This window comes from Rhinopithecus roxellana, chromosome 1 (assembly GCF_007565055.1).
Source record: "Rhinopithecus roxellana isolate Shanxi Qingling chromosome 1, ASM756505v1, whole genome shotgun sequence".
Lineage (NCBI taxonomy): Eukaryota > Metazoa > Chordata > Mammalia > Primates > Cercopithecidae > Rhinopithecus > Rhinopithecus roxellana.
The window spans coordinates 1,441,559-1,460,524 of NC_044549.1; the positions used below are offsets into that span (position 1 = coordinate 1,441,559).

The 18,966-nt window shown below is 37.2% G+C and overlaps 1 protein-coding gene across 1 annotated transcript in view; it reads left to right on the plus strand.

The window, feature by feature from the left end:
• Positions 1-18,966, plus strand: part of ROBO2 (roundabout guidance receptor 2) — a 615,454-nt gene that overhangs the window by 31,172 nt on the left and 565,316 nt on the right. The gene's annotated exons all lie outside the window — the stretch shown is intronic.

Sequence of the window (18,966 nt, forward strand, 5' to 3'; positions counted from 1 at the left end):
AGTTAGCAGTCTGGATTTTGTTCTAAATTTAAAGATAATTTCTTGACAGGTTTTAAACTGAGAAGTAGCACAACTTGATTTACATTTCAAAGAGATATCCCAGACTATTGCGTAGAGGATGGACTAGGCCATTTAAAACGTGATTAGGAAACCATCAGCTTCCTATGGCAAAGGGATTGAACATAATTAAGTTTCCTTACTTCCATGATGCTGAGCTCTGTCCTGTGGAGTCTACCTTCCAAATCAATAACAAATCTATTCACCACTCTCATTCCTCACAAGTAAGTCATCTTCTGTCTGCAAGAGTCTCCTAGTTGATGTCGGGAGTTTCTCCTGAATTTCCTTAGAATAGCCAAGCGTGGTTTTTGAAAATGAACCAGATCCTGTTAGCCTTCTGATGTGTTCAAAACATCCTAATTGTTTCTATTGCACTTATGGTGTGATTGCAATAATTAACATAGCCTTATACATTTCTGCATAGTTTTGACTGTACTTACTTTTCAACTATTCCAATACTGTTTCTCTTATTCTATACTCTAGCTACACTGACATTAGTCTCTAGAACAGGCGTCCCCAACCCCTGGGCCCTGGACCAGTACCGCTTGTGACTTGTTAGGAACTGGGCCACACAGCAGGATGTGAGCGGTGGGTGAGAGTGAAACTTCCTCTGTATTGAGAGCCTCTCACCATCGTTCGCATTACCACCTGAGCTCCGTCTCGTGTCAGATCCACAGTGGCATTAGGTTCTCATAGGAGCGAGAACCCTGTTGTGAACTGCACGTGCGAGGGCTCTAGGCTGCGTTTTGCCTCTGAGAACCCTGTTGTGAACTGCACGTGCGAGGGCTCTAGGCTGCGTGCTGCCTCTGAGAACCTGATGTCTGATGATCTATCACTGTCTCCCATCACCCCCAGATGGGACTGTCAACTTACAGGAAAACAAGCTCAAGGCTGTCACTGATTCTGCATTATGGTGAGTCGTATGCTTCTTTCGTTATATAGTACAATGCAATCATAATACAAATAAAATGCACGATAAATGTAATGCTCTTGGATCATCCCCAAACCATCCCCCGCCCCCCACACTAGTCCATGGAAAAAGTGTCACCTGAAAAACCAGTTTCAGGTGCCAAAAGATTGGGGACATCTGATCTAGAACAGACCAAGGCCTTTTGCATGTAAAGACTACTTATGCTGGACACTCTGCCAGGAATATCCTTTTCTACTTCTTACCATAGCTAACTCTATTTATCTTTCAGGACTACGCTTAAAGAAGGCTTTCACCGAATAATCAAATTAAGTTATTCCTGTTCTATATCCCTTGATTGCATTTATTATAATTTCGAAACATATACCCAACCGGATAGTAAGCTCCTTCAGTCTCTGTTTTGTTTGCAAGTATATACCCAGTGCTGAGCACGTAGAAAGTGCCCAACATATATATTTGTGAATGAATATATTTTCTGTTTCATATGTAGTATAGAGTGTAAACTTCATCATCCTTGGTTTGTGTGCTTTGTGGTTATGTCTTATATTAATCTGTTTTTCTTTTAAGTTCCAGATTGCATTTACATTTACTGACTATAAACATACCAAAATAAAGTTCATTTTGTATTTCAGAAGAACGATTAGGCCATCATCATTTCGTTCAATGCAATGAATGGCAGAAGTCGGAAAGGAAATTATTTTTACAAACATGAGCAGAAAATAAATCCGCTAGGCCTTTATGATGTTTATAACATTGTAGCTTTTGAATGGTTTTATAGTTAGGTATTGAGGGAAAGGCTTAATAGATACGAAAAAAATTGCCCTTTAAAAGTTACAGCAGAGAAGTGTTTAATCCGGAGAGGGCTAATACACTGCTCAAGGAGAGGGGTTGTAATTATTTTTAATCACTCCCATTAAAAATATTCTTTAGCAGATTGAATGCATTTCACTCAGTGTTCAGAACACCAGGTAAACATCGGTTATTTTTCTAATGTTTACTTTGTCCTAAGAAATGAGCAGAGTGAGCAGAACACATTTTTATTTGCTAAGAGAAGAAAGCATACTGTTTCTGAAATCACCTGTAGGGCGAAGTAAATAAGAGAGGAAATAGTCTCCATGATTGTTTAAAATTCATTGAAGATTGCTTTTCCGTACAAAAGAGGGGAAAAGGTTGTGAGAACCACGTTCCAGAAAACAAAGATCAATGGGACAATATGATTAATTTGAAGTTAAAGTAAGGAAGGTCTCTCATTTGTCACCCAGTGCCAATTTGCAGTAAGCCTAAGCGTTTCATCAGAGGGTTGCTGCAAACCACTTTAAAGCAATCTGCTTTCCTGGAACTGGAACCTAGGGCCTTCCTGAGTCCTCCTTGCGCGGACAGACTTGCTGTAATTCATCTTCGCTTCTTTTCTGTCAACATGAATAGTAAGTGATTTCCTCCCTAGTGCATTATGAAGTTGTCTTATTTAATGTTACTTTCTGGGGACTGCACAGCTTGACCCTCACACGGAAGGTGACCAGATAGAATTGTCCTGTGGGCATGGTGCAATTCTCTACCCTTAAATTATGCAGAGTCGTGAAGCTTTATGCCTAGTTGGTGATTATGACCTGAAAACATACACAAAGAAAGGGATAAGTGAAGTTTGTTAACTAGATCAGATATTTTAACTTATTTAAAATGAGCTATTTTGATAAACATTTTGGTTAAAATTGTTTAATCGAAATGTGAAAGTCATTTTTTTACATCATCAGGGAACATCTTGCATGTACCAATGAAGACATTTTCAGTAATCAGATGATGTTGATACTTTATTTTTTATCACTAACACTGTGACTATTTATGAATTAGAAATGAAAATTTGAATTTAGATTTAGCATACATACGAGTGTGTCCTGATTGTTTTCACAAATGTTAACGGGTGAGGTAATGGCACTTTATGTTTCCACACCCACAGGTCTACCTTTAAAGTGTCTCCGGAAGTGTTAACTTACAGCCCCTCATCTTCCTTCTCTCTAAGGTTCTGTTTTTAAAATACGTCGCCTTCTGCCTGTGCTATAACTCCAGGACATAAAGGAAGTAGTTAGGAACAGATTATTTTTGATGTGTCATGTTTCCATGCACACTAATGCAATTAGTTACATTCCTGAGAGGGTCTTTGTATTTATCTCTTATATTTTGAATGAATCAAGACACAGTCTTTTCTAACACATTAGGGAATCTATTAGTTCAGCTAGTTTGCTGACAGATGTTTCCTTTAGAATGCAAGAAGAACCAATACAGCTAGTTCAATTTTAAAAAAAGTTGTGTCCTGGGTGAATTCATGACTTTCTCTTTTCTCTCCCATTTTTACAATAACCCTCCTTAGAGAAAGCATCACCTTTATTGTTTGATTTCCTCTTCCTGTGATGTATATTACTCACTGGAATATTCAGTATAAATAAATGAGTGACGAATGAATGAATGCATGCAATCCTTTGAAGAAATAACGTTATTTTAGCACAACATAAAAGTCCCTAAGGGCAGAATGAGATGACAGTGAGGCAACCTTTACTTCTAAAACTTTGAGTATTTAAAGTGCTACATGTTGGATGTTGCCTTGTTTTTGTTTGCATAGTCTTGAAAAGAAAGACTTCAAGATGCAAACTTCATATTTTAACAGTTTTCAACTAAATGCTTTTGTTACATTTGTCATATTACTTAAAATTCTATAGCTGGAAAGTTGTATACATTAAAACCCGGCTTGTAGAAAATGAGCAATAAATCAAAAAGGTGAAGTCACTTTGTGTCTCGTTATTAAAACGTATGCACACATATACATAAAGTGCATCTCTCTATAGATCAGCATTGTAGTTTATATGTTGACATTCTATATTAGCGTTATAGAACAACCGACCAGGGTTTTTGGGACTCATATCTTTCCAACTAAGTTCATGTAAGAATATTTTTTATTGTTGTACCTGTATCTAAAAATATGTTGTATGGAGTGCTGTACAGAAATAGAGATAATTCAGATGAAAATACGGATGAATTTCAGTCATTAAAGCAACTGGGGACATCAGTAAGATTTTAATTTGAGAGTCATGTGTTCCCTCTCTCAGTGAGGCTAGACACTATCTGTTGAGACTATTTGAGATCCCTGTTCTCAGATATATCAAAGACTTGAAGTTGGGTAGGGGAGAGGTGCTCCTAGGTAATCACTATGGCAGGGTTGGGCTTTTTTGTATGTTTCCTCTACTCAGTAAACTCCTGATGAGAATAATTAACAGAAAAAATAACTTTTTTGCATTTTAGTGTTGATATATACAACAAAATATGCTCTCTCTATTTTTTTTTTTTTATAGAAGGAATGGTTCAAATGCATACTACTACTTCTTTCTTTCTTTTTCCTTTTTTTTCTTTCCCCCTGAGGTGGAGTCTTTCTCTTGTCACCTAGGCTGGAGTGCAGTGGTGCGATCTCTGCTCACTGCAAGCTCCGCCTCCCGGGCTTAAGTGATTCCCCTGCCTCAGCCTCCTGAGTAACTGGGATTACAGGTGCCCACCACCATGCCCGGCTAATTTTTGTATTTTAGTAGAGATGGGGTTTCACCATGTTGGCCAGGGTGGTTTCAAACTCCTGACCTCAAACGATCCACCCGCCTCGGCCTCCCAAAGTGCTGGGATTACAGGCGTGAGCCACCACACCCGGCTTACATATTACTATTTCTTATGACATCCTCGTGGGACTTAAAGTTACTCTTCTTTGCTGAGGTAAGGAAATATTGGGGAAAAAAAGGAAAAACACAAAGGAGATATTAATAGTTTAAAACATTGAAAAGCTTGGGCACATTTTATTGTGTTATAGTTTTATTTAGAAAGACTTATTGTCTTTCCATAATTTATTTTTAACTTATATATAAATTCTGTATTTTCTCCTGTACTGATGGTTATTGTCCATTATTAGTGTGCTATCTTATGGTTTATGCTTTGTTCTATGAAGACTCTTTAACATTTTAGGGATTTAATTAGACTGGCTCTTAAATTATAGCACCTAATTCAAATATTTAAAACTTCTTTGGGGAAGGAAGATATTTTAGCAAACATGGTACTAAAGCATCTAACAGCAGTTTATGTTTTTTTCTTTTTTCTTTTTTAAGTGATATTCTAAAATGCAAATAAAATAAGTAAAATGAGAGAAAAATACATTTTTTTGTTAGTTATTTTCATAATAAATAAATTTTCCTCTCATTTTAAGCTGTCTTACCAACCACCTATAAATTATTTCAAAATCAAATTATATGGAATCTTTTCAGATGATTGCCTTAAAACTTAAATAAAACTGTTCAAATAAAGATTAGTTATAATTTCTAATAGAAATAATGTAGCACTTTGCATTATAAATAAGTCAAAACAAATGGATACATCTATATAAACTTTAATGATTTGCCCTAATTAAAGCTACAAGCTTGGCCTTACATATAATTTTGAGTTTTGCATGTGTCATTTTTTAAAAATAAGTCAAAATTATGGGCTTTCAGTTTTGCCTTATGGATATCAGCAAACTGATACTGATTAGTGCAGATTTGGTACAGACTAGTTAAAGCTGCAGAAGCTAAAGTTTGTAAGGAAGGGATTAGATAAAGGGAACCTTCAAAGCTGATACTGAAACAGTTCACTTCAACAAACTGGCACTCCTTACTGACAAATGTGCTGTCTCCTGGGCTGAAACTTGGGCAAAAAACCACAATGATGACATATAGCACATGTGAAGTATATATTCTTGCCTTTTGAGAAACAGAGCACAAAAACTTTTGATTATGTTTTGAAAGCCTTGAGTACTGTGGATAATGACAGTTTCCTGTGCATCTATACAAGCTTTTAAATTCTCGAATTCCTCATCTGTGAACAGAGATCATGACACAAAGCTTGTGGTGAGAATGAAATAAAATAATCTTGGTAAAGCACTGTTGTCTAAAAATTCAGTAAATTATAGCCGTATTGATAATTTTTGTTGTTATTGGATATTATTATAGTATAATTGAAAGTGAATTAAACATATACATATACCAGGGCACTATGCTGGACATCAGAAGTACTAAGTTAAATATTGCAGAAGAAACAAGATCTTTATAAATAATCAGAATTCTAGGACAACAATGGATCGACTACTTCTTGAGTTGTTATATACAAGTGACCAGCAAGCCTTATCAACTCTAGCTTCAGTTAAAGTGGGCGATTGCTGGGGTGGGTCTTGGTACTGAGGCATGAAAGGCTAGAGGAGAAACAATCAGCTGGGACCGTGGCAAAATGGAAGCCGGGGCCTTGGTCCCTCATCAGCTGGACTTTCCAGTCTTGTGGTCTTGTCTAGATTTTCAAGGGTTTGTTTTTCCGAGTAGCATCTAGTCCACGTGACTATTCATATATACACACATGTATGTTCTTATCCATCAAGGTCTGCTCTTTGCTATGACAGATGTGGAGTAGATAGGAGTCTCTGAGTGTACTGGTGGCTCTGCTGCCTAGAGAATCATTCCTGGATATTCTAGAATCTCTGCCAGCTTCTGTCTCTGCTTTCTCCTTGAGGCCAGGATTATGAAAGTGGGCTTTTAACCAATACTTTTACAAATTTAAGCCAATTTTGTGAGCCTCCTTGGCACTCAAGTCCACCCCCAGCACACTGTCTGGTGTCTAGTACACAGTAGCTTTGTTTCAGTAATTAATGACATTCTTGATGTCAGTGAGGTCACTGTTTTCATATGAGAGCCAATCAAAACTAGTTTATTGACTACAATTGTATTTCTACTCATATGGATACACCTCAATGCAACACCTTAAATAATTATATTATTACAACTTGATTTGCCTTTGTTATTGAAAAGAAAAATATCATTGAGAAAATACACACAGCTTTTTAGCTACTGAGCAGTTTATAAACATCCAGATTAAAAACATATTTGAAAACTTACAACGTAAACAAAATGCTCCTAGCTTATATGTTTTAGCTGACACATGTTTTCCTGGGATATTTTGTCCCAAACCCTCAAGTATACTACATATATGAATTCATTTTCTTCTCATAACAGGGGGTAGGAGATATTATCATCACCATTTTACACCAAGGTTTGGGAGTTAGCAGTTTGCCCACATTACACAACCCCTGAGTCTGGTTCTCAAATTACAGTCCAGAATTCATGTTCTTCAATGGCCCTGCCATACTGTCTTACATTGATATGGTGCTTTGACATTAAAAAAGTGCAGTTTGCATGTCTGATCTCATTTCATCCTTAACATAGTATGTAGCAGCAGATAGAATTTTCAATCCACTTTACAGATGAAACAACTGAGTCTCAGAGAGACAAAGTGTTCTAGTAGCAAATATGAAATGGAGTGGAGTATTTGGTTTTATTCATTGAGTGGTGTGTGTCACTGGCTGTCTTAGGGCTGAAATAGAAATGGATCAGTGCCTCCCACCACCCCACAACTCACCAGTGCTACCAGTTTCCCACAACCCTTTGATTTCTGCAGCCGGGTTTCTCTGGTTATTTTGAATGCTCAGTGACCCAGCCGCTTGTCTTTTATATCTTACTCTTGTCAGAATTGTAGAAACAGATTCTACATTTAATTACTTTATTTATTTATTTATTTATTTATTTATTTATTTATTTATTTATTTATTGTGAGACAGCGTCTCTCTCTGTCACCCAGGCTGGAGTGCAGTGGCAGGATCTTGGCTCACTGCAAGCTCTGCCTCCTGAGATCCAGGACTTCTCCCGCCTCAGCCTCCTGAGTAGCAGGGATCACAGGTGCACACCTGTCATGCCCGGCTAGTTTTTGTATTTTTAGTAGAGATGAAGTTTCACCTTGTTGGCCAGGCTGGTCTTGAACTCCTGACCTCAGGTGATCCACCCACCTTGGCTTCCCAAAGTGCTGGGATTACAGGCGTGAGCCGCCGCACTCAGCCTCTATATTTAATTATTTAATTCAACGATTAATACTTTCTGTTCTGCTTTATGAAGGGACTTTGATGGTTTTATTTCATAATGTTAATGAGACTGACTTTACAGGCATCCTTCATTCCAAGATAGACTATGTTCTAGATTGAATGATTTTCTTGGCCGGCCTTCGAGGGTTCCCCTAACAACAAAGGTCTTCCTGAGGCCAATTCATCATGTGGCTACACTGAATAAGTGAATTTTTCTACTTGATGATGATGACTTCGAATTTGTAAAAAAAAAAACACAAGATTTTTAAGTATAATCAAGATCTACTATGTAAGAAGTATGGCCATAAGTTAATGAAAGCAACCCCATAAGTCTCACGTGAAAGAAGTTTACCATAGTGTTTGCCTTTATATGCTCTTAGTCTCTTCTTCTTTATTTTTGCTAATTGCTGTGTCCTCATAGTGATGTTTATTCCACAGGTAGTGCTGTCTAGTTTGCTTAAAGGGGCATGTTGAACCTGTGACCTTAATTATGGATCACAGTGGAACTCCTATGAAAGTGGATGTCAGTGCTAGCCAGGGGCTGTGTTGTTTATATCACATAGGCTCGAGTGAATACATCAGCACATAGTTCTGAAATTCAGAAGCTGATTTTAAGAACATATTGATGAACCAAAGCTGGTCTCAATATGACTTTGTAGTGATTAGACAAACTCTTTTAATTCCATAGAGTCCAGAGGGTAGCGTATTCCACCAGACAGTGTTAAATAATACCCTGGCTCCGTGTTTGTTAACTTAAACAAAAGACAGATCGAACTGGAAACCTCACTTGACAAATGGGCACATTTTGCTTTCTTCCTGTGTTTTTCTTCTCTTGGCTTTTGTGTCCTGTGTTTTTTCCCAAGCAGTGTTATGCAAATGAACCAATTACTGGTAGATGCCATGGTCTTCCTACCTCGCTGTGTTTGTAACTAGAAGGACAACACCGTGAGTCACGTACCTATTCAGTGGGTTCTCTAGGCCACTGCGAGGTCTGATTAGCTTGACTGTGGAAGACAATCGCAGAGGCATCTGCTTGGTTAATTTTGAGAGAAAATTTACCAGATGGAGGCTGAAGATTTCAGTGATTAGAAGCTAGGAGATTGGAATACAAATTGGATTAAAAGAAATTAGATTGATATAAATCGAATTGAGTCACAACAGTTTGTGTTGTTCGTACCAAGGGCCAGTGGATTATGGGAGAAGCAGATGCTCCAATGAGATAGGAATTAATGTGGCTTTGACAGTCCATCTGCGAAGGTCTGAATATCGAGTACATCCCTAATCTCTCTCTCCATTTATCAATGCCATAATGTTAATTAGTACTTCATTCATTAAGTTACTTACAGGAGAAAAAAAATCTCACCCCATCCCCTCTCTGCTTGAGAATTTGTTATTCTGCCAAGAACTGGAACGCTCTTGAGCGGAGCTAGCTACAGTTGACTATAAGGGTAGACCTGTGTCCTTTTCCTAATGCACACAACTGTCTTTGGTGTGAATGCAGAAAGCTTGAAAACATTTGCTCGTGTATTTCTCTTCATAAATATATAGTTATTTGGAGGCTTACATTAGTGCTGAAGCATCGTTCCACTAAAGAGTGGATATATTAATCGGGTTATATAATTATGTGTATTTTACGTTATGGTTTTCATAAGGTATTCACCGGAGTTGTGTGTTTTGTTTAATGGCTCAAATATTTGACATTAATGTTGTGTGGTATTTTGAGGGGAAAAATGAGAAAAATCTTGTTCTCTTGATTGTGTGTGTTTATACTCATGTGCATGTGTGTTGTGTGTTTGATATCTATGGTCTAGTTTGTTAGATTATGGAAAACTACAGGTTACTGACACTATCATATATTTTTATATACAGTGTTTGGCTCTGATTGTTAAAGAAAAGAAGTTAAATGAAATAAAATGAAAATAAACACATCATTGTAAATGTTTGTACTTACATTGGGAATTTGATTGTTTACAATCCAAGGGGCATTGCCACAAGAGTCTCATTATTACTTCATTGGCCACAGCAGTGAAATTCAGCAGAAGGCAGTTCTGTCTTGGATGCCATCCAAAGGAACTGAGCTAGTGGAGATCCAAAGGTGACCTCACCTCTAAGGCAGCTTGAGAGTGTGCACTCTAAGGACAGCCATGAAGAAATGCCCCTGTGTGTTAATAACAATCAGGCAAATACAGCTTCTCTTCTGGAGACGAACGTGATGAGCTGGGCAAAAATGGAACATCAAATCCTGTGATGCAAGAAGCATATCATGAAAGGTTGTGCCAAGTCATTCAGAAATAATCGTGATACAGGCAAATGTGGGCTGCCTGCCAGTGTGTGAGCACGAAGAATTTCTATTTTGGTTATGTTGAAGGGAGGCAGTGGCTTGTGCAAAAGTGTGTTAAGTATTGTAACATTCTTAGCTTATTGCAGAAAATTGTATGAGCAATGAGCTCTTCAGGCCGTGTGCTTAATGTGGGAATACTATATAGCTATAAATGGAGATGTGGATACAGACACAGATGGCTGTTCCTTATTCAGGCTGACCTGGAATTCTCCTGCATCCTCCCCAGACTCCAGTGCTTGGGTGGTTTTTGTAATCACTTGTAATATTGGCTAAAGAATCTGATGCTTTAAAATTCCTCGTATCTTCACTTTGGAAGTAGAAGTAACCTGCCCTCCGGGAACCAGGACTGAAACTGAGGTCTGATGAAGCCAGATTCTATGCACACCAGCTGCATAGGCCCTATATTTAAAAACAATGCATAGCTGATGTTTCTAATTATATACAAACTGATGTAATTTGGTCATAATAAGAGACTGTTTTAAGCTATATTCCAGCAAAATTTAAAAAGGAGAGGGAAAAACGCTCACAGATTAGCCTGCAAAGTGTAAAGTATAAAGCAGAATTACTTCTTGTAGTAAAGAAAAATTACTAAAATTTGTTATTGCTATTGTGATGGTGATTAAATGCCACCTAAAAATAATGTAGTATTCAGAGGTCACTGCTTGTTCACATCTTGACACTTCAGTTTTCAGTCTAATCGTCAGTTGTCGAATTGGTGGTGGTTGTCTTCATTAAGAAACATCAGTACATCAAGGTGGTGCTGATTGAGGCTGGCAAAGTCATAGATTGTGCTCTTCTTCCTGCCTGTGTTTTTGTGACTGATCATTGGGTATTTAATACCTTTTTTAGCCCCTGTGAGGATAATTAAAGAAATTAGTTGGTTGTAAACTAGTGATAATAGAAGTACAACTTCCCCATTTTCTGATTGTCGATGGACTTTAGCCTGTTGATGTATTTCTCCTGTGAAATATATCAGCAGATATATTAATTAACATATATATACACACATGTATTCAATTTCTTTCAGTGTTTTGGTGCATTTGATTCAAATGCTGCATAGTAACATTGTATATGTATATATACACACACATAGTGTATTATATGTACACTCTAGTACGTACAAATGTACTTGTGACAAGTGAATGTGTATTCATGCTGCTACACTTAAAACATTTTTTGTTTTGGCTAATCTCACAAGGAATGTCCAGAGATTAAATTGAGGGCCCTATTTAATAGGAAATTCTTTAAAAATTTTATACAGTATTTAAATGTACTCACACCAAATGGAAAAAAAATCAGCCAGATTATATCAATGCCTCCATCATCATTGTGGGATTCATATCTGAACAGTTGACCCATGGACCTGATTTCAATATGGGCGGTTTAGACAAATATGTCAGGCACAAGCTACCTCGATGAAATAGAGAACTCTGCATCTCATTTTTCCCCCTGCAGTCAGTGTATTTTTTCAAATTTTCAGTGAACTCAAAAAATGAGAAACACAGCCAAGTTCTAGTATAGTAAGTGATGTTCTGGCACCTTTGACCGTAAATCAGCGTCACAAAGACCTCATGGCAGCCTGAGTAAATTCTGTCCAAATAAATGCTGAACCCCGGCATGGAGGTTCAGAGTTTTATACTTCATCGTAAGACTCATGAGGCAACTTGAATAATTCTGGATGCATAAGATGGACTTAGGGAGGTCCAGTTTATAAGTCAATTTGATGAATAAGTAGATCTTCTGGCCAAGGGAGTATGAAAATGTAGAAAACCCCATAAAAGTTTGAGATTTACCTGGCCAACCTACTTTGTGTTTGTTTAAAGAAAAGGAATCACTAACTGTTCCAAAATCCGTATGCGTTTTTTCTAGGAATGGAGTGATGAGGAAAGGGAAAGAACATGCTAATGATAGTGTGAAATTATGTCAAGAGAGACAGATGGTGACAGTGGAACTGAGAGGCAGTCAGTTCCAGACACAAACCTGGAGAAAGAAGGAAGAATCCACAGAAATGTATGCCTAAGTGGTTATGATAGAAATGGAAGAGTTAAACCCCACAGCTGGGATTCTGAGCATTAGGGACCTGAAGAAAGATGGAATTGATGTCAGGAAGGAGAGATGATGAAATATGGGACAAGGAGAGAGGTGAGGGTTTCATTCTGAGATAGAGGGACCTTGAGTTGATGACTGAGTATTCAGGTGGGCACCCGAACAAAGCCTAGAGCTTTCCTTGGCTGGAGATACTAAGCTCATATTTGGCTATCGTTGTCATAGAGACAATACCTGAACACCGTGAGAGGCAATGAGTTCTCTATGGAATGAGTGAATTATCTTCATTGAAGAGAAGAGGAGACATCTAAGGCACACATGCCTTGGGAGGTGTTAACTATTGAGTCAGAAATTACTAGACAATTCAAACTTCTAGTTCACTAGTTTACATAAAACTCAAATATATTTTTCTGCTATTTAAAATGGAAATTCATAAAACCAGTAATAATGTTCTTTTTTTAAAAAAAAATTCAACAGCCGTGAGCGCATCCCTAAAAAACTAAAATTCAGTTATTATTGCCTCATTTGAAAGAGGGAAAGGATTCGGCGAACATCATTAGACTCTTTTAAAATTTGTCATTTTCTTCCAGGTTTTCAGTTGCTGGTTTATAAAATCCAACTTATCAGAGTTTGATATATCGAATATTTGATGGTAAAGGCAACTTCCTACATTTTAAAATAGCACCCTGTTTGAAGCTATCATTATTCTTGTGTTTCACCAACCTTATCACTTTACATTTTTATACCTCTGCCTGTCAGCATTTTTCTTTCCTTTTAGCATAATCCAGAATAATTCTGTGTTCCACTCTTGTGCTTTGTGAAAAGACAGCACTGCGTTTTGAGAGTGGCTGGATGGAGGTTAATTCCATGTCCGCATGGTAATAACCTGGGGACACCCGGGGATGATCACTTTCATTTGATCCCTCCTCTGATAAGGCTTCAAAGCAAATGGGCTGAGTGGAAAACAACATTATTCTGTAACTTTTCTAGAAGCTGCAGTTGTTTTTTGAGAGACTCACGGAATTGAGACTCATATATTTTAGTGAAACATAATTCAAGCAGAAAAAGATCGTTTAAAAATGTTTATGGCACTCACATTTGCTGCTTTTCTCCATTCAGCAGAAAAATAAGCTCTTTTTTTTCTCTGTGCACACAGAATCTTTTAACTGAAAACTACACTCAGTATTTGTGTTGCAGCAGTGATGTTATCTGCTGGTCATTTTGTTCTGAAACAGAAGACATCTCCTGAAAGGAAATTTAAAGTTTTATTAAATCACTCACTAAAAAGGCATCAATAGATATCATAAATAGACACAAGTGAAGAGAAAGTAGATCCCCAAATGAAAAGTATCCTGATCATTAAAGTAACTTATATTCTTTATCTACTAAAATAACTCAAATTTGCAAAATTCTTAAATGTATGTAAAACCCACTGTGCATAGCCTTACTGCAGTTGTCACCTCAAAATTGTTACGATTTCCCAAATAAAACTGGAGAAAATGTTGTTATTAAAGATGTAAATTTATATTTATTTATTATTTTAATGCAGCAAAACACAAACTCCAAAATTTTCTATAGGATTCTGCAATTTTGTAATCAGAACTTATTCCAAATTTTAGAGCTATTTGCAACTGATAGAACATAGCCCCCTTTTCAAGCTATTTTATGTCACAAATCTTATCTAAGGTGTTTTTGGTGGAGTAAACACTTAACAGTTTAGGTGTATATCCTCCAAATGCCCCTAAAGAAATATGATGCTGTCACTTCTGTTCAGTTTGGTCAACTGTGAAAATCCATTCATTCTGAATATGGTACAAAGACAAGGCCATTAACCTGAGTTGTATTTAGATACCTTTATAAGCCTCCTTTGTTCCCAAGATACAAACTTCAGGAAAGAATTCCAAAAGCCATTGTACAGTATAAAGTAAATCAACTCGATTATGGCCATTTCCACCATCCAAGAGGAAATCTTTCTTTTCATCTTTGGGATCACTATACTCACTTTTGACTTGGGCCTTTTATTTAAAGATACACAATTTCATAAAGGTGTCATTTAGAAATTTCTAGGAAAAGTATATTGCTTTAAAAGGATGAGAATGATTTTGTTTTGACCATCTCTTGAAACTACTGGTAAAAGTCAGTTTCAGATAATATTCGGATAATATTCCCATTCCTGCCATGTCACTTAAGTCATGTTATTGTGCCCTCAATAAAGTTTATTTAATATCCCTTAGTTCTCTCTAAACTTATAGTGGAAAAGCAACCAAAAAAAAAAAAAAAAAAAAAAAAAAGATGCTTCCTATGCATTCATCATGGAGTCATTTCAAGATTTTTTAATGAAAAATAAAGTTGGCCGGGCGTGGTGGCTCAAGCCTGTAATCCCAGCACTTTGGGAGGCCGAGACGGGCGGATCACGAGGTCAGGAGGTCGAGACCACCCTGGCTAACACGGTGAAACCCCGTCTCTACTAAAGAATACAAAAAACTAGCCGGGCGAGGTGGCGGCGCCTGTGGTCCCAGCTCCTCGGGAGGCTGAGGCAGGAGAATGGCGGGAACCCGGGAGGCGGAGCTTGCAGGGAGCTGAGATCCGGCCACTGCACTCCAGCCCGGGCGACAGAGCGAGACTCCGTCTCAAAAAAAAAAAAAGAAAAAAAAAAAAAAAAAGAAGAATAAAGTGTTGGTATATATTTCAGTAAAATAGTTTAGAGGGACACAGCGTTATTAGGCATCAATATTTGCTTTAGAAAGGCCATATCTTATAGAATTGTGGTTTGTTGTTTTTAAGGGGGTTACAGACTTCTTTGAGTATAGAGATAGAGGCTGTACTAATAAAAGAGTTATACATTATAATAATGCTTACACTAGTAGGGAACAGTTATTGAGTGCTTGCTGTGTACTCAGCACATGGAAAAATCACATTCAATCTTCTCAGCAATGTTATTCGGCTGATACTGCTATGTTTTATAGATAGGGAAACAAGATGCAGAGAAGGTAAGACATTTGCCTGGATTCATTCACACTTCTTTTCAGCATTGGAACAAGAGAAATTTCAAGTCAGTCCTCCTACTGACATCTGATTTATATTAACTACCAAAAATATTCTTTATCGTTTCTTAAAAAGGAACATGCACATATCTGCACACAATTTCACATCCAGTGCCTGCAGTGCCATCCCTTACTTCCATTCCACATAAACCAATCCATGGTTTATGAATCACATTTTTAAAATGATGGAGTAATGCAATGAGATTTGCATCTTAGGCCAAATTCTGTAGTAGATGAATATTGATTAGAAATAAACAAGCCTAAAATCAGTCATTGTGTGCATCCGTTGGACATGATGCAACGAATGCATTTGGCTCATGAAAGCTATAATTTTTTGGGTCGTGATTTAGCCATTATTCCTTTAAGAAACTATTGGATTGTAATCTTATTTTCCATCTGTCTTTTACGAATCCTTTATATACTTATATAGCAAAAGAAGTTTGTCTGAAATTTCAAGTAGGATCATTGAATCTCAATTTAACTTTATTATGAAATATTTTGGGTTACGGGAAAGTTTATCAAGAGTTCCAGGCAAATGTATTAACTAAGCGTTTAACAAAGCTGAGCACACACGTGTGTAAAACGTCACTGCTGGTGGGAATGGTGTTTTCTAGACATTGACACTGGGTCCTTTGGCATCTTCAGTCCCTAAGATTAATGCTACTGCCACAGAATTTTCAGAATATAGAAAGAGAAGGAAATAGAATAGAATGCCAAAGTGATACCACTCCATTCAGAGTTGAGTTAAGTAGAATCCCCTTTTCTGGAGATCAACCCATAGTCTTCATTAAATACATGCCAATGGTTTTTAGAAAATTAAACATTATTAGACAATTTAATGAGTTTTGAGAGTGTTTCATTGCATCACCTTTTGTAAAGTCAAATGTAATTTCAAACCACATCAAAATGTTATAAATATGATAATAAGAAGCCAGACTTTAAAGCTATCTTCCTGGAATAGGGATTGTTTTTGTCATTGTAAGGTAAATTTGCATAAGCCATGAAAACCTCCGATTGGGCAGTAAATCACACTTTAAAGAACACCTTCAACCATGTAAGATGTAGCAAATTGATTTGAAATACTATTGGGGATGAATATCTAGGTTAATACATTGGCTCCTCACTGAATTGTTGGAAATGAATTTATAAAGTAGAAGAGTAATTTGTTATTTCTCAGGAGGAAAATCACCCCTAACAGTTTTCTAGAAACTTTCAGATTAGGGGTTTCAAAATTTATCTTCAATATTATATATACATGTATATATATATACACACACACACATATATACACATGTGTGTATTTTTAAAAAAATGTACCTTGTGTTCATAAATTTAAATTGCTACTCATGCTTTCTTTTAGATATGTCTGTTGAGATATCATTAATGTGACAGCCATAAAGAGTGTGATCATGCTGTGGAACAATGAGACTGTAGCAATTTACTCTTCCACTGACCTCCATTTGGGGATAAATAGTACAAAAAACCAGTTTAGGTAATTGCTTAAGGTGATATAACTAACCATATATTGGTCCAGATAAAAAGCCAAACCAAAACAACTGAAATCTAGTGCTTGGGATTTTCTAATAATATTTTAGACTTCCAAAATTTGGGTAAGAAGAAGAGGTGATAGAGAAGAAAACGTCATCCCGAAAACAGAGCTTGGATCCGCAGCTGAGACAACTCTACCCTTCTAGTTTCAGTTTTGGGAAAGAAACTTCAGTTCTTTAGTACTCTGTTTTTCCTCCTCATCTATAAAATAAGGGTTTGTAAAAGGACCTCTGATAGCTTAATCTCCTGTTTTCTGGATCTGGAAAGCGAGGTCACAGAGATGTTGCAGGGGTGCTATTTTGTACAACTGGAAACTTTCAGAATTAAGGCTGCCTGTTGAGTTTGACAAACCTCTTTTATCCTTGTCAATTCCCTTTCACACTATAAGCCCTGTAGTTTTAGGACACTGAAAAGTTATTTTGAAATTTTCTAAAAGATAAGTAGTATTTCCAGGTCTCAATTTTGATTTTGTTTCAAATTTAGACTTATTAACATGGCACTGCTGTGCTTCCAGAAGGAATAATAATCTTAAAAGTTTATTTAGACCAATGGCAAATTAGGAAATCTCCTGAGAGAGTTTTAGTGAAGTTCAAGTGGATAAAATGGACTTCATGTTTTCTAAACATTGACCTTCTCACCATATCCTATCACATTACTGGACCTCTAGAAAAAAAAAAAAGTTATCTCATAATACTTTTCTATTCCCTCCTCCTTCATAAGCAAAGTAAGCTGGAATTTAATCATCATGAAGAATTCAAGGATGGAAAAGTTGTTATGGACAGACTTGATGGACTGATGGAGTGATTCATTAACTCCATTTCATTGCAGATTACCTTAGCTCACTAATCAATGTAGATAGCATTTGCAGTGGCACTGAGTTATGTTTCTTTCAGTGAAGGAAATTTTGAATTGGATATATTTTTGACTAAGGATAAATAGTAACAACTCTAATTCTTTGGAAATCTAGTGTAAAGCCATCAGCCTGGCCCAGCTAAAATGTATCAAGCAATAAGACATTAATGTAAGAATCACCCTCAGCAAAGAAAAACTATTATCAATGGGATTGTAGAGTTTCGTTGGCTAAATTTTGGAAGTAAATTTTGGAGTTGGAGTATTTGTCATGTTTTGCAGGAGAAGAAAAAATATTACACTGAATTGTTACTACCCATCCTGAATATCCATATATGTGATTCTTCTAAACCACCCTTTTTTGTTTTGTTTTGTTTTTTGAGACGGAGTCTGGCTCTGTGGCCCAGGCTGGAGTGAGTGGCGCCATCTTGGCTCCCTGCAAGCTCCGCCCCCCGGGTTCCCGCCATTCTCCTGCCTCCGCCTCCCGAGGAGCTGGGACCACAGGCGCCGCCACCACGCCCGGCTCATGTTTTGTGTTTTTAGTAGAGAGGGGGTTTCACCGTGTTAGCCAGGATGGTCTCGATCTCCTGACCTCGTGATCCGCCCGCCTCGGCCTCCCAAAGTGCTGGGATTACAGGCCTGAGCCACCGCGCCCGGCCTAAACCACTCCTTATAGCATTGATGTCCTGATCTACCTGTTACAAATGAGGCATGAATGTGAACTGATCAGTAACCTGTGTTCTTTATTTGTACCACACCGCCTCCTTCCTATTGTGATACGTCAGGCAACCTTCACCTTTTCATGTAGTGCTTCTGTGTCTCTCGTATCAGCAGGTGGCTCTGATCACATTCAGAATTGAAGTAATCCTGGAGAATCTTCCTAGGTTAATTTTATTTATATCATTTTGAGGAACAATATTTTGTTAAAACAGACATAGTTATGGCTAGAACATACTGTGACATACATTTTTTAAGAGAGAAAAATGAACACTGAATAGAAATTTTGCTGGAGGAAGTATATTTCACACCCTGTCCCTAATTTGCTGAGAACTTCTGCCCTCAGAAAAATTTAGAACAGTTTGAAATACATTGCTTGACTTGCGGAGGGACTAATAGTTGATAGGGCTATCCAGTTTGTAAAAGAAAAATAAAACTTGGTTCTAGGAAATACTATACTCCAACTCAATGAGGCAGA